The sequence below is a fragment of the Stenella coeruleoalba genome, assembly GCF_951394435.1.
Source record: "Stenella coeruleoalba genome assembly, contig: scaffold_181, whole genome shotgun sequence".
Lineage (NCBI taxonomy): Eukaryota > Metazoa > Chordata > Mammalia > Artiodactyla > Delphinidae > Stenella > Stenella coeruleoalba.
This window is the reverse complement of record NW_027646448.1, coordinates 251547-264434: the sequence shown is the minus strand read 5'-3', so window position 1 is coordinate 264434 and position 12888 is coordinate 251547. Positions and strand designations below refer to the sequence as shown.

General features: G+C 43.9%; 1 long non-coding RNA gene across 1 annotated transcript in view; it reads left to right on the top strand.

Annotated features, from left to right (window-relative positions):
* Positions 1 to 12888, top strand: part of LOC307181101 — a 407048-nt gene that overhangs the window by 317210 nt on the left and 76950 nt on the right. The window contains exon 2 of the long non-coding RNA XR_013825904.1: positions 5488 to 5573. This is a non-coding gene — a long non-coding RNA (uncharacterized lncRNA). The remainder of the gene's footprint in view (positions 1 to 5487; positions 5574 to 12888) is intronic.

The window sequence follows — 12888 nt, the reverse complement described above, 5'->3', positions numbered from 1 at the left end:
TCCTGGTGGGAAATGAGAGTTAAATTTGCCCGTCCAGACACCTCCAGCTAGTCTCTCATTGGTTCTCCCTATTCCTGTTCATCTTCCGCAGAAATTGCAAACTGGGCCAAACAGGAGGTTAAAGGCGCTGACTCTCCAAGTGGGGAGAGTGTTAGTAAAGCGTCTGGAATGTTGCACCCGAGTAAAATGGGAGGAAAACTGAGACATATTTGAACTCGTCTCCCGTTCACATGGTTGATCATACTCTGGGTTCCACATGCATGTTTTAGCTGAAGGAAGAATACCTTAAACCTGGAGAGTTGAGACCCGTGTAATGGATACCATGCAATATGAATTCAAAGGGTCTTCATTTGCTCACCGAACCTCTTCAATCCTATCACTGCTGCGTTTATGCCCCTGTACACACGCTTGATTCTCTTTTGGAGACTTAGCAATCCATAGGTTTTAAGATACTTACTAGTCATGTACATTGTTAGGCATTTAATATGCGGTGTTGAGTCCATTTCGTTGAGCAAGGAGTAGCTCTTGTCTATTCCATATTTGGCTTAAGGAACTTTATCTGTGCTCATTTCAATCTCTGGTTTTATGCAGCACCCCAACTCACCTTTCCCCTTAAGCAAGCATAAGTTGGTTTTCTAAATTTGAGACCCTGTTCTGTTCTGTAATTCAGTTCCTGTGTAGCCAAGTTTACATTCCGTGTATTACTGATATCTTATGATGTTTCTTTTTCTGTGTGACTTATTTCAGTTAGAATCATCATACCTGAATCCACTCATTGTGCTGCTAAGGGCCTGATGACATAGATTTCATTGCTGAGTGATATTGCTTTGTAAGTAAATACCAGAAACTCTTTATCCATTTTTCACTTTCTGCGATGTTGAACTTGTACTGTAAACAAGGTTCTTGTAAACAGAGCCATTCCAAACTTTGGGGTGGCTGTGTCTTTTTGATTTTAATTTCCCTAAGCTACAGGACGATAAGTGGAAGTGCCCTAGGCTCTGTTGCTTTGTTTTTTAGATGTTTCAGGAAACACCATACACTTCTCCGGAGTGTCTGTTGGCAATTTACATCCCGCCCATCAGCATAAGAAGGCTCCCAGTTCTCCATGGCCTGTCCTGCCTTTCTGGATTTTACACTTTTTTCAGATGGCCCTTTTGACCGGGGGGAAGTGAAACTTCATTGTAGTGCAGATTTCCTTTGCAAGTTTGCTTGGTTTGCCATAAAGGGCGTATGCGTTTTTTCCTGAATATATTCAGGAAAAAACGCATACGCCCTTTTTGGCCAAGTGCATCATTGTGGACGTTCTGCCTCTTTTCCTATGCTTTCAATGCAATTCCAGTCTACCTCCTGAAATCGGTTTCCTGCAATTCTGCCCCGCTTTCAAGTCCTCTTGGCAGCCTTACTTCAGTCTATTTTTGGACGATAGCTGTCATTTATAACTCTGCAGGTTTGTGAATTACAGTGCCCCTGAGCTCGTTTCTTCAACTTGCTTTTTTGTGAGCTGGCCGCAACACCGCAGGATGGCTTCAGGCCCTAATCTGGTTCCGGCACGGCACGCTGAGCCTTTGGTTATTTCCTCTTCCTGGTGGGAAATGAGAGTTAAATTTGCCCGTCCAGACACCTCCAGCTAGTCTCTCATTGGTTCTCGCTATTCCTGTTCATCTTCCGCAGAAATTGCAAACTGGGCAAAACAGGAGGTTAAATGCGCTGACTCTCCAAGTGGGGAGAGTGTTAGTAAAGCGTCTGGAATGTTGCACCCAAGTACCAGGGGAGGAAAACTGAGACATATTTGAACATGTCTCCCGTTCACACGGTTGATCATACTCTGGGTTCCACATGCATGTTTTAGCTGAAGGAAGAATACCTTAAACCTGGAGAGTTGAGACCCGTGGAATGGGTACCATGCAATATGACTTCAAAGGGTCTTCATTTGCTCACCGAACCTCTCCAATCCTATCACTGCTGCGTTTATGTCCCTGTACACACGCTTGATTCTCTTTTGGAGACATAGCAATCCATAGGTTTTAAGATACTTACTAGTCAGGTACATTCTTAGGCGTTTAATATGGGGTGTTGAGTCCATTTCGTTGAGCAAGGAGTAGCTCTTGTCTATTCCATATTTGGCTTAAGGAACTTTATCTGTGCTCATTTCAATCTCTGGTTTTATGCAGCACCCCAACTCACCTTTACCCTTAAGCAAGCATAAGTTGGTTTTCTAAATTTGAGACCCTGTTCTGTTCTGTAATTCAGTTCCTGTGTAGCCAAGTTTACATTCCGTGTATTACTGATATCTTATGATGTTTCTTTTTCTGTGTGATTTATTTCAGTTAGAATCATCATACCTGAATCCACTCATTATGCTGCTACGGGCCTGATGACATAGATTTCATTGCTGAGTGATACTGCATTGTACGTAAGTAGCACAAGTTCTTTATCCATTTTTCACTTTCTGTGATATTGAACTTGTACGGTAAACGATGTTCTTGTAAACAGAGGCGTCCCAAACTTTGGGGTGGCTGTGTCTTTTTGATTTTAATTTCCCTAAGCTACAGGACCATAAGTGGAAGTGCCCTAGGCTCTGTTGCTTTGTTTTTTAGATGTTTCAGGAAACACCATACACTTCTCCCGAGTGTCTGTTGGCAATTTACATCCCGCCCATCAGCATAACAAGGCTCCCAGTTCTCCATGGCCTGTCCTGCCTTTCTGGATTTTACACTTTTTTCAGATGGCCCTTTTGACCGGGGGGAAGTGAAACTTCATTGTAGTGCAGATTTCCTTTGCAAGTTTGCTTGGTTTGCCATAAAGGGCGTATGCGTTTTTTCCTGAATATATTCAGGAAAAAACGCATACGCCCTTTTTGGCCAAGTGCATCATTGTGGACGTTCTGCCTCTTTTCCTATGCTTTCAATGCAATTCCAGTCTACCTCCTGAAATCGGTTTCCTGCAATTCTGCCCCGCTTTCAAGTCCTCTTGGCAGCCTTACTTCAGTCTATTTTTGGACGATAGCTGTCATTTATAACTCTGCAGGTTTGTGAATTACAGTGCCCCTGAGCTCGTTTCTTCAACTTGCTTTTTTGTGAGCTGGCCGCAACACCGCAGGATGGCTTCAGGCCCTAATCTGGTTCCGGCACGGCACGCTGAGCCTTTGGTTATTTCCTCTTCCTGGTGGGAAATGAGAGTTAAATTTGCCCGTCCAGACACCTCCAGCTAGTCTCTCATTGGTTCTCGCTATTCCTGTTCATCTTCCGCAGAAATTGCAAACTGGGCAAAACAGGAGGTTAAATGCGCTGACTCTCCAAGTGGGGAGAGTGTTAGTAAAGCGTCTGGAATGTTGCACCCAAGTACCAGGGGAGGAAAACTGAGACATATTTGAACATGTCTCCCGTTCACACGGTTGATCATACTCTGGGTTCCACATGCATGTTTTAGCTGAAGGAAGAATACCTTAAACCTGGAGAGTTGAGACCCGTGGAATGGGTACCATGCAATATGACTTCAAAGGGTCTTCATTTGCTCACCGAACCTCTCCAATCCTATCACTGCTGCGTTTATGTCCCTGTACACACGCTTGATTCTCTTTTGGAGACATAGCAATCCATAGGTTTTAAGATACTTACTAGTCAGGTACATTCTTAGGCGTTTAATATGGGGTGTTGAGTCCATTTCGTTGAGCAAGGAGTAGCTCTTGTCTATTCCATATTTGGCTTAAGGAACTTTATCTGTGCTCATTTCAATCTCTGGTTTTATGCAGCACCCCAACTCACCTTTACCCTTAAGCAAGCATAAGTTGGTTTTCTAAATTTGAGACCCTGTTCTGTTCTGTAATTCAGTTCCTGTGTAGCCAAGTTTACATTCCGTGTATTACTGATATCTTATGATGTTTCTTTTTCTGTGTGATTTATTTCAGTTAGAATCATCATACCTAAATCCACTCATTATGCTGCTACGGGCCTGATGACATAGATTTCATTGCTGAGTGATACTGCATTGTACGTAAGTAGCACAAGTTCTTTATCCATTTTTCACTTTCTGTGATATTGAACTTGTACGGTAAACGATGTTCTTGTAAACAGAGGCGTCCCAAACTTTGGGGTGGCTGTGTCTTTTTGATTTTAATTTCCCTAAGCTACAGGACCATAAGTGGAAGTGCCCTAGGCTCTGTTGCTTTGTTTTTTAGATGTTTCAGGAAACACCATACACTTCTCCCGAGTGTCTGTTGGCAATTTACATCCCGCCCATCAGCATAAGAAGGCTCCCAGTTCTCCATGGCCTGTCCTGCCTTTCTGGATTTTACACTTTTTTCAGATGGCCCTTTTGACCGGGGGGAAGTGAAACTTCATTGTAGTGCAGATTTCCTTTGCACGTTTGCTTGGTTTGCCAAAAAGGGCGTATGCGTTTTTTCCTGAATATATTCAGGAAAAAACGCATACGCCCTTTTTGGCCAAGTGCATCATTGTGGACCTTCTGCCTCTTTTCCTATGCTTTCAATGCAATTCCAGTCTACCTCCTGAAATCGGTTTCCTGCAATTCTGCCCCGCTTTCAAGTCCTCTTGGCAGCCTTACTTCAGTCTATTTTTGGACGATAGCTGTCATTTATAACTCTGCAGGTTTGTGAATTACAGTGCCCCTGAGCTCGTTTCTTCAACTCGCTTTTTTGTGAGCTGGTCGCAACACCGCAGGATGGCTTCAGGCCCTAATCTGGTTCCGGCACGGCACGCTGAGCCTTTGGTTATTTCCTCTTCCTGGTGGGAAATGAGAGTTAAATTTGCCCGTCCAGACACCTCCAGCTAGTCTCTCATTGGTTCTCCCTATTCCTGTTCATCTTCCGCAGAAATTGCAAACTGGGCCAAACAGGAGGTTAAAGGCGCTGACTCTCCAAGTGGGGAGAGTGTTAGTAAAGCGTCTGGAATGTTGCACCCGAGTACCAGGGGAGGAAAACTGAGACATATTTGAACACGTCTCCCGTTCACACGGTTGATCATACTCTGGGTTCCACATGCATGTTTTAGCTGAAGGAAGAATACTTTAAACCTGGAGAGTTGAGACCTGTGGAATGGGTACCATGCAATATGACTTCAAAGGGTCTTCATTTGCTCACCGAACCTCTCCAATCCTATCACTGCTGCGTTTATGTCCCTGTACACACGCTTGATTCTCTTTTGGAGACGTAGCAATCCATAGGTTTTAAGATACTTACTAGTCAGGTACATTCTTAGGCGTTTAATATGGGGTATTGAGTCCATTTCGTTGAGCAAGGAGTAGCTCTTGTCTATTCCATATTTGGCTTAAGGAACTTTATCTGTGCTCATTTCAATCTCTGGTTTTATGCAGCACCCCAACTCACCTTTCCCCTTAAGCAAGCATAAGTTGGTTTTCTAAATTTGAGACCCTGTTCTGTTTTGGAATTCAGTTCCTGTGTAGCCAAGTTTACATTCCGTGTATTAGTGATATCTTATGATGTTTCTTTTTCTGTGTGACTTATTTCAGTTAGAATCATCGTACCTGAATCCACTCATTATGCTGCTACGGGCCTGATGACATAGATTTCATTGCTGAGTGATATTGCTTTTTAAGTATATACCACAACTTCTTTATCCATTTTTCACTTTCTGTGATGTTGAACTTGTACTGTAAACGAGGTGTTTGTAAACAGAGCCGTTCCAAACTTTGGGGTGGCTGTGTCTTTTTGATTTTAATTTCCCTAAGCTATAGGACGATAAGTGGAAGTGCCCTAGGCTCTGTTGCTTTGTTTTTTAGATGTTTCAGGAAACACCATACACTTCTCCCGAGTGTCTGTTGGCAATTTACATCCCGCCCATCAGCATAAGAAGGCTCCCAGTTCTCCATGGCCTGTCCTGCCTTTCTGGATTTTACACTTTTTTCAGATGGCCCTTTTGACCCGGGGGAAGTGAGACTTCATTGTAGTGCAGATTTCCTTTGCAAGCTTGCTTGGTTGGCCAAAAAGGGCGTATGCGTTTTTTCCTGAATATATTCAGGAAAAAACACATACGCCCTTTTTGGCCAAGTGCATCATTGTGGACGTTCTGCCTCTTTTCCTATGCTTTCAATGCAATTCCAGTCTACCTCCTGAAATCGGTTTCCTGCAATTCTGCCCCGCTTTCAAGTCCTCTTGGCAGCCTTACTTCAGTCTATTTTTGGACGATAGCTGTCATTTATAACTCTGCAGGTTTGTGAATTACAGTGCCCCTGATCTCCTTTCTTCAACTCGCTTTCTTTTGAGCTGGATGCAACACCGCAGGATGGCTTCAGGCCCTAATCTGGTTCCGGCACGGCACGCTGAGCCTTTGGTTATTTCCTCTTCCTGGTGGGAAATGAGAGTTAAATTTGCCCGTCCAGACACCTCCAGCTAGTCTCTCATTGGTTCTCCCTATTCCTGTTCATCTTCCGCAGAAATTGCAAACTGGGCCAAACAGGAGGTTAAAGGCGCTGACTCTCCAAGTGGGGAGAGTGTTAGTAAAGCGTCTGGAATGTTGCACCCGAGTACCAGGGGAGGAAAACTGAGACATATTTGAACACGTCTCCCGTTCACATGGTTGATCATACTCTGGGTTCCACATGCATGTTTTAGCTGAAGGAAGAATACCTTAAACCTGGAGAGTTGAGACCCGTGTAATGGGTACCATGCAATATGACTTCAAAGGGTCTTCATTTGCTCACCGAACCTCTCTAATCCTATCACTGCTGCGTTTATGCCCCTGTACACACGCTTGATTCTCTTTTGGAGACATAGCAATCCATAGGTTTTAAGATACTTACTAGTCAGGTACATTCTTAGGCGTTTAATATGCGGGGTTGAGTCCATTTCGTTGAGCAAGGAGTAGATCTTGTCTATTCCATATTTGGCTTAAGGAACTTTATCTGTGCTCATTTCAATCTCTGGTTTTATGCAGCACCCCAACTCACCTTTCCCCTTAAGCAAGCATAAGTTGGTTTTCTAAATTTGAGACCCTGTTCTGTTCTGTAATTCAGTTCCTGTGTAGCCAAGTTTACATTCCGTGTATTACTGATATCTTATGATGTTTCTTTTTCTGTGTGACTTATTTCAGTTAGAATCATCATACCTGAATCCACTCATTGTGCTGCTAAGGGCCTGATGACATAGATTTCATTGCTTAGTGATATTGCTTTGTAAGTAAATACCACAACTTCTTTATCCATTTTTCACTTTCTGCGATGTTGAACTTGTACTGTAAACGAGGTTCTTGTAAACAGAGCCGTTCCAAACTTTGGGGTGGCTGTGTCTTTTTGATTTTAATTTCCCTAAGCTATAGGACCATAAGTGGAAGTGCCCTAGGCTCTGTTGCTTTGTTTTTTAGATGTTTCAGGAAACACCATACACTTCTCCCGAGTGTCTGTTGGCAATTTACATCCCGCCCATCAGCATAACAAGGCTCCCAGTTCTCCATGGCCTGTCCTGCCTTTCTGGATTTTACACTTTTTTCAGATGGCCCTTTTGACCGGGGGGAAGTGAGACTTCATTGTAGTGCAGATTTCCTTTGCAAGCTTGCTTGGTTGGCCAAAAAGGGCGTATGCGTTTTTTCCTGAATATATTCAGGAAAAAACGCATACGCCCTTTTTGGCCAAGTGCATCATTGTGGACGTTCTGCCTCTTTTCCTATGCTTTCAATGCAATTCCAGTCTACCTCCTGAAATCGGTTTCCTGCAATTCTGGCCCGCTTTCAAGTCCTCTTGGCAGCCTTACTTCAGTATATTTTTGGACGATAGCTGTCATTTATAACTCTGCAGGTTTGTGAATTACAGTGCCCCTGAGCTCCTTTCTTCAACTCGCTTTCTTGTAAGCTGGCCGCAACGCCGCAGGATGGCTTCAGGCCCTAATCTGGTTCCGGCACGGCACGCTGAGCCTTTGGTTATTTCCTCTTCCTGGTGGGAAATGAGAGTTAAATTTGCCCGTCCAGACACCTCCAGCTAGTCTCTCATTGGTTCTCCCTATTCCTGTTCATCTTCCACAGAAATTGCAAACTGGGCCAAACAGGAGGTTAAAGGCGCTGACTCTCCAAGTGGGGAGAGTGTTAGTAAAGCGTCTGGAATGTTGCACCCGAGTACCAGGGGAGGAAAACTGAGACATATTTGAACACGTCTCCCGTTCACACGGTTGATCATACTCTGGGTTCCACATGCATGTTTTAGCTGAAGGAAGAATACCTTAAACCTGGAGAGTTGAGACCCTTGGAATGGGTACCATGCAATATGACTTCAAAGGGTCTTCATTTGCTCACCGAACCTCTCCAGTCCTATCACTGCTGCGTTTATGTCACTGTATGCACGCTTGATTCTCTTTTGGAGACATAGCAATCCATAGGTTTTAAGATACTTACTAGTCAGGTACATTCTTAGGCGTTTAATATGGGGTGTTGAGTCCATTTCGTTGAGCAAGGAGTAGCTCTTGTCTATTCCATATTTGGCTTAAGTAATTTTATCTGTGCTCATTTCAATCTCTGGTTTTATGCAGCACCCCAACTCACCTTTTCCCTTAAGCAAGCATAAGTTGGTTTTCTAAATTTGAGACCCTGTTCTGTTTTGGAATTCAGTTCCTGTGTAGCCAAGTTTACATTCCGTGTATTACTGATATCTTATGATGTTTCTTTTTCTGTGTGACTTATTTCAGGTAGAATCATCATACCTGAATCCACTCATTGTGCTATTACGGGCCTGATGACATAGATTTCATTGCTGAGTGATATTGCTTTGTAAGTAAATACCAAAACTTCTTTATCCATTTTTCACTTTCTGCGATGATGAACTTGTACTGTAAACGAGGTTCTTGTAAACAGAGCCGTTCCAAACTTTGGGGTGGCTGTGTCTTTTTGATTTTAATTTCCCTAAGCTATAGGACCATAAGTGGAAGTGCCCTAGGCTCTGTTGCTTTGTTTTTTAGATGTTTCAGGAAACACCATACACTTCTCCCGAGTGTCTGTTGGCAATTTACATCCCGCCCATCAGCATAACAAGGCTCCCAGTTCTCCATGGCCTGTCCTGCCTTTCTGGATTTTACACTTTTTTCAGATGGCCCTTTTGACCGGGGGGAAGTGAGACTTCATTGTAGTGCAGATTTCCTTTGCAAGCTTGCTTGGTTGGCCAAAAAGGGCGTATGCGTTTTTTCCTGAATATATTCAGGAAAAAACGCATACGCCCTTTTTGGCCAAGTGCATCATTGTGGACGTTCTGCCTCTTTTCCTATGCTTTCAATGCAATTCCTGTCTACCTCCTGAAATCGGTTTCCTGCAATTCTGCCCCGCTTTCAAGTCCTCTTGGCAGCCTTACTTCAGTATATTTTTGGACGATAGCTGTCATTTATAACTCTGCAGGTTTGTGAATTACAGTGCCCCTGAGCTCCTTTCTTCAACTCGCTTTCTTGTAAGCTGGCCGCAACACCGCAGGATGGCTTCAGGCCCTAATCTGGTTCCGGCACGGCACGCTGAGCCTTTGGTTATTTCCTCTTCCTGGTGGGAAATGAGAGTTAAATTTGCCCGTCCAGACACCTCCATCTAGTCTCTCATTGGTTCTCCCTATTCCTGTTCATCTTCCGCAGAAATTGCAAACTGGGCCAAACAGGAGGTTAAAGGCGCTGACTCTCCAAGTGGGGAGAGTGTTAGTAAAGCGTCTGGAATGTTGCACCCGAGTACCAGGGGTGGAAAACTGAGACATATTTGAACTCGTCTCCCGTTCACATGGTTGATCATACTCTGGGTTCCACATGCATGTTTTAGCTGAAGGAAGAATACCTTAAACCTGGAGATTTGAGACCCGTGGAATGGGTACCATGCAATATGACTTCAAAGGGTCTTCATTTGCTCACCGAACCTCTCCAATCCTATCACTGCTGCGTTTATGTCCCTGTACGCACGCTTGATTCTCTTTTGGAGACATAGCAATCCATAGGTTTTAAGATACTTACTAGTCAGGTACATTCTTAGGCGTTTAATATGGGGTGTTGAGTCCATTTCGTTGAGCAAGGAGTAGCTCTTGTCTATTCCATATTTGGCTTAAGGAATTTTATCTGTGCTCATTTCAATCTCTGGTTTTATGCAGCACCCCAACTCACCTTTCCCCTTAAGCAAGCATAAGTTGGTTTTCTAAATTTGAGACCCTGTTCTGTTCTGTAATTCAGTTCCTGTGTAGCCAAGTTTACATTCCGTGTATTACTGATATCTTATGATGTTTCTTTTTCTGTGTGACTTATTTCAGTTAGAATCATCATACCCGAATCCACTCATTGTGTTGCTAAGGGCCTGATGACACAGATTTCATTGCTGAGTGATATTGCTTTGTAAGTAAATACCACAACTTCTTTATCCATTTTTCACTTTCTGTGATGTTGAACTTGTACTGTAAACGAGGTTCTTGTAAACAGAGCCGTTCCAAACTTTGGGGTGGCTGTGTCTTTTTGATTTTAATTTCCCTAAGCTATAGGACCATAAGTGGAAGTGCCCTAGGCTCTGTTGCTTTGTTTTTTAGATGTTTCAGGAAACACCATACACTTCTCCCGAGTGTCTGTTGGCAATTTACATCCCGCCCATCAGCATAACAAGGCTCCCAGTTCTCCATGGCCTGTCCTGCCTTTCTGGATTTTACACTTTTTTCAGATGGCCCTTTTTGACCGGGGGGAAGTGAGACTTCATTGTAGTGCAGATTTCCTTTGCAAGCTTGCTTGGTTGGCCAAAAAGGGCGTATGCGTTTTTTCCTGAATATATTCAGGAAAAAACGCATACGCCCTTTTTGGCCAAGTGCATCATTGTGGACGTTCTGCCTCTTTTCCTATGCTTTCAATGCAATTCCAGTCTACCTCCTGAAATCGGTTTCCTGCAATTCTGCCCCGCTTTCAAGTCCTCTTGGCAGCCTTACTTCAGTCTATTTTTGGACGATAGCTGTCATTTATAACTCTGCAGGTTTGTGAATTACAGTGCCCCTGAGCTCCTTTCTTCTACTCGCTTTTTTGTGAGCTGGCCGCAACACCGCAGGATGGCTTCAGGCCCTAATCTGGTTCCGGCACGGCACGCTGAGCCTTTGGTTATTTCCTCTTCCTGGTGGGAAATGAGAGTTAAATTTGCCCGTCCAGACACCTCCAGCTAGTCTCTCATTGGTTCTCGCTATTCCTGTTCATCTTCCGCAGAAATTGCAAACTGGGCAAAACAGTAGGTTAAAGGCGCTGACTCTCCAAGTGGGGAGAGTGTTAGTAAAGCGTCTGGAATGTTGCACCCGAGTACCAGGGGAGGAAAACTGAGACATATTTGAACACGTCTCCCGTTCACACGGTTGATCATACTCGCGTTCCACATGCATGTTTTAGCTGAAGGAAGAATACCTTAAACCTGGAGGGTTGAGACCCGTGTAATGGGTACCATGCAATATGACTTCAAAGGGTCTTCATTTGCTCACCGAACCTCTCCAATCCTATCACTGCTGCGTTTATGCCCCTGTACACACGCTTGATTCTCTTTTGGAGACATAGCAATCCATAGGTTTTAAGATACTTACTAGTCAGGTACATTCTTAGGCATTTAATATGCGGTGTTGAGTCCATTTCGTTGAGCAAGGAGTAGCTCTTGTCTATTCCATATTTGGCTTAAGGAATTTTATCTGTGCTCATTTCAATCTCTGGTTTTATGCAGCACCCCAACTCACCTTTCCCCTTAAGCAAGCATAAGTTGGTTTTCTAAATTTGAGACCCTGTTCTGTTCTGTAATTCAGTTCCTGTGTAGCCAAGTTTACATTCCGTGTATTACTGATATCTTATGATGTTTCTTTTTCTGTGTGACTTATTTCAGTTAGAATCATCATACCTGAATCCACTCATTGTGCTGCTAAGGGCCTGATGACATAGATTTCATTGCTGAGTGATACTGCATTGTACGTAAGTAGCACAAGTTCTTTATCCATTTTTCACTTTCTGTGATGTTGAACTTGTACGGTAAACGAGGTTCTTGTAAACAGAGCCGTTCCAAACTTTGGGGTGGCTGTGTCTTTTTGATTTTAATTTCCCTAAGCTATAGGACCATAAGTGGAAGTGCCCTAGGCTCTGTTGCTTTGTTTTTTAGATGTTTCAGGAAACACCATACACTTCTCCCGAGTGTCTGTTGGCAATTTACATCCCGCCCATCAGCATAACAAGGCTCCCCGTTCTCCATGGCCTGTCCTGCCTTTCTGGATTTTACACTTTTTTCAGATGGCCCTTTTGACCGGGGGGAAGTGAGACTTCATTGTAGTGCAGATTTCCTTTGCAAGCTTGCTTGGTTGGCCAAAAAGGGCGTATGCGTTTTTTCCTGAATATATTCAGGAAAAAACGCATACGCCCTTTTTGGCCAAGTGCATCATTGTGGACGTTCTGCCTCTTTTCCTATGCTTTCAATGCAATTCCAGTCTACCTCCTGAAATCGGTTTCCTGCAATTCTGCCCCGCTTTCAAGTCCTCTTGGCAGCCTTACTTCAGTATATTTTTGGACGATAGCTGTCATTTATAACTCTGCAGGTTTGTGAATTACAGTGCCCCTGAGATCCTTTCTTCAACTCGCTTTCTTTTGAGCTGGCTGCAACACCGAAGGATGGCTTCAGGCCCTAATCTGGTTCCGGGATGGCACCCTGAGCCTTGTGTTATTTCCTCTTCCTGGTGGGAAATGAGAGTTAAATTTGCACGTCCAGACACCTCCAGCTAGTCTCTCATTGGTTCTCCCTATTCCTGTTCATCTTCCGCAGAAATTGCAAACTGGGCCAAACAGGAGGTTAAAGGCGCTGACTCTCCAAGTGGGGAGAGTGTTAGTAAAGCGTCTGGAATGTTGCACCCGAGTACCAGGGGAGGAAAACTGAGACATATTTGAACACGTCTCCCGTTCACACGGTTGATCATACTCTG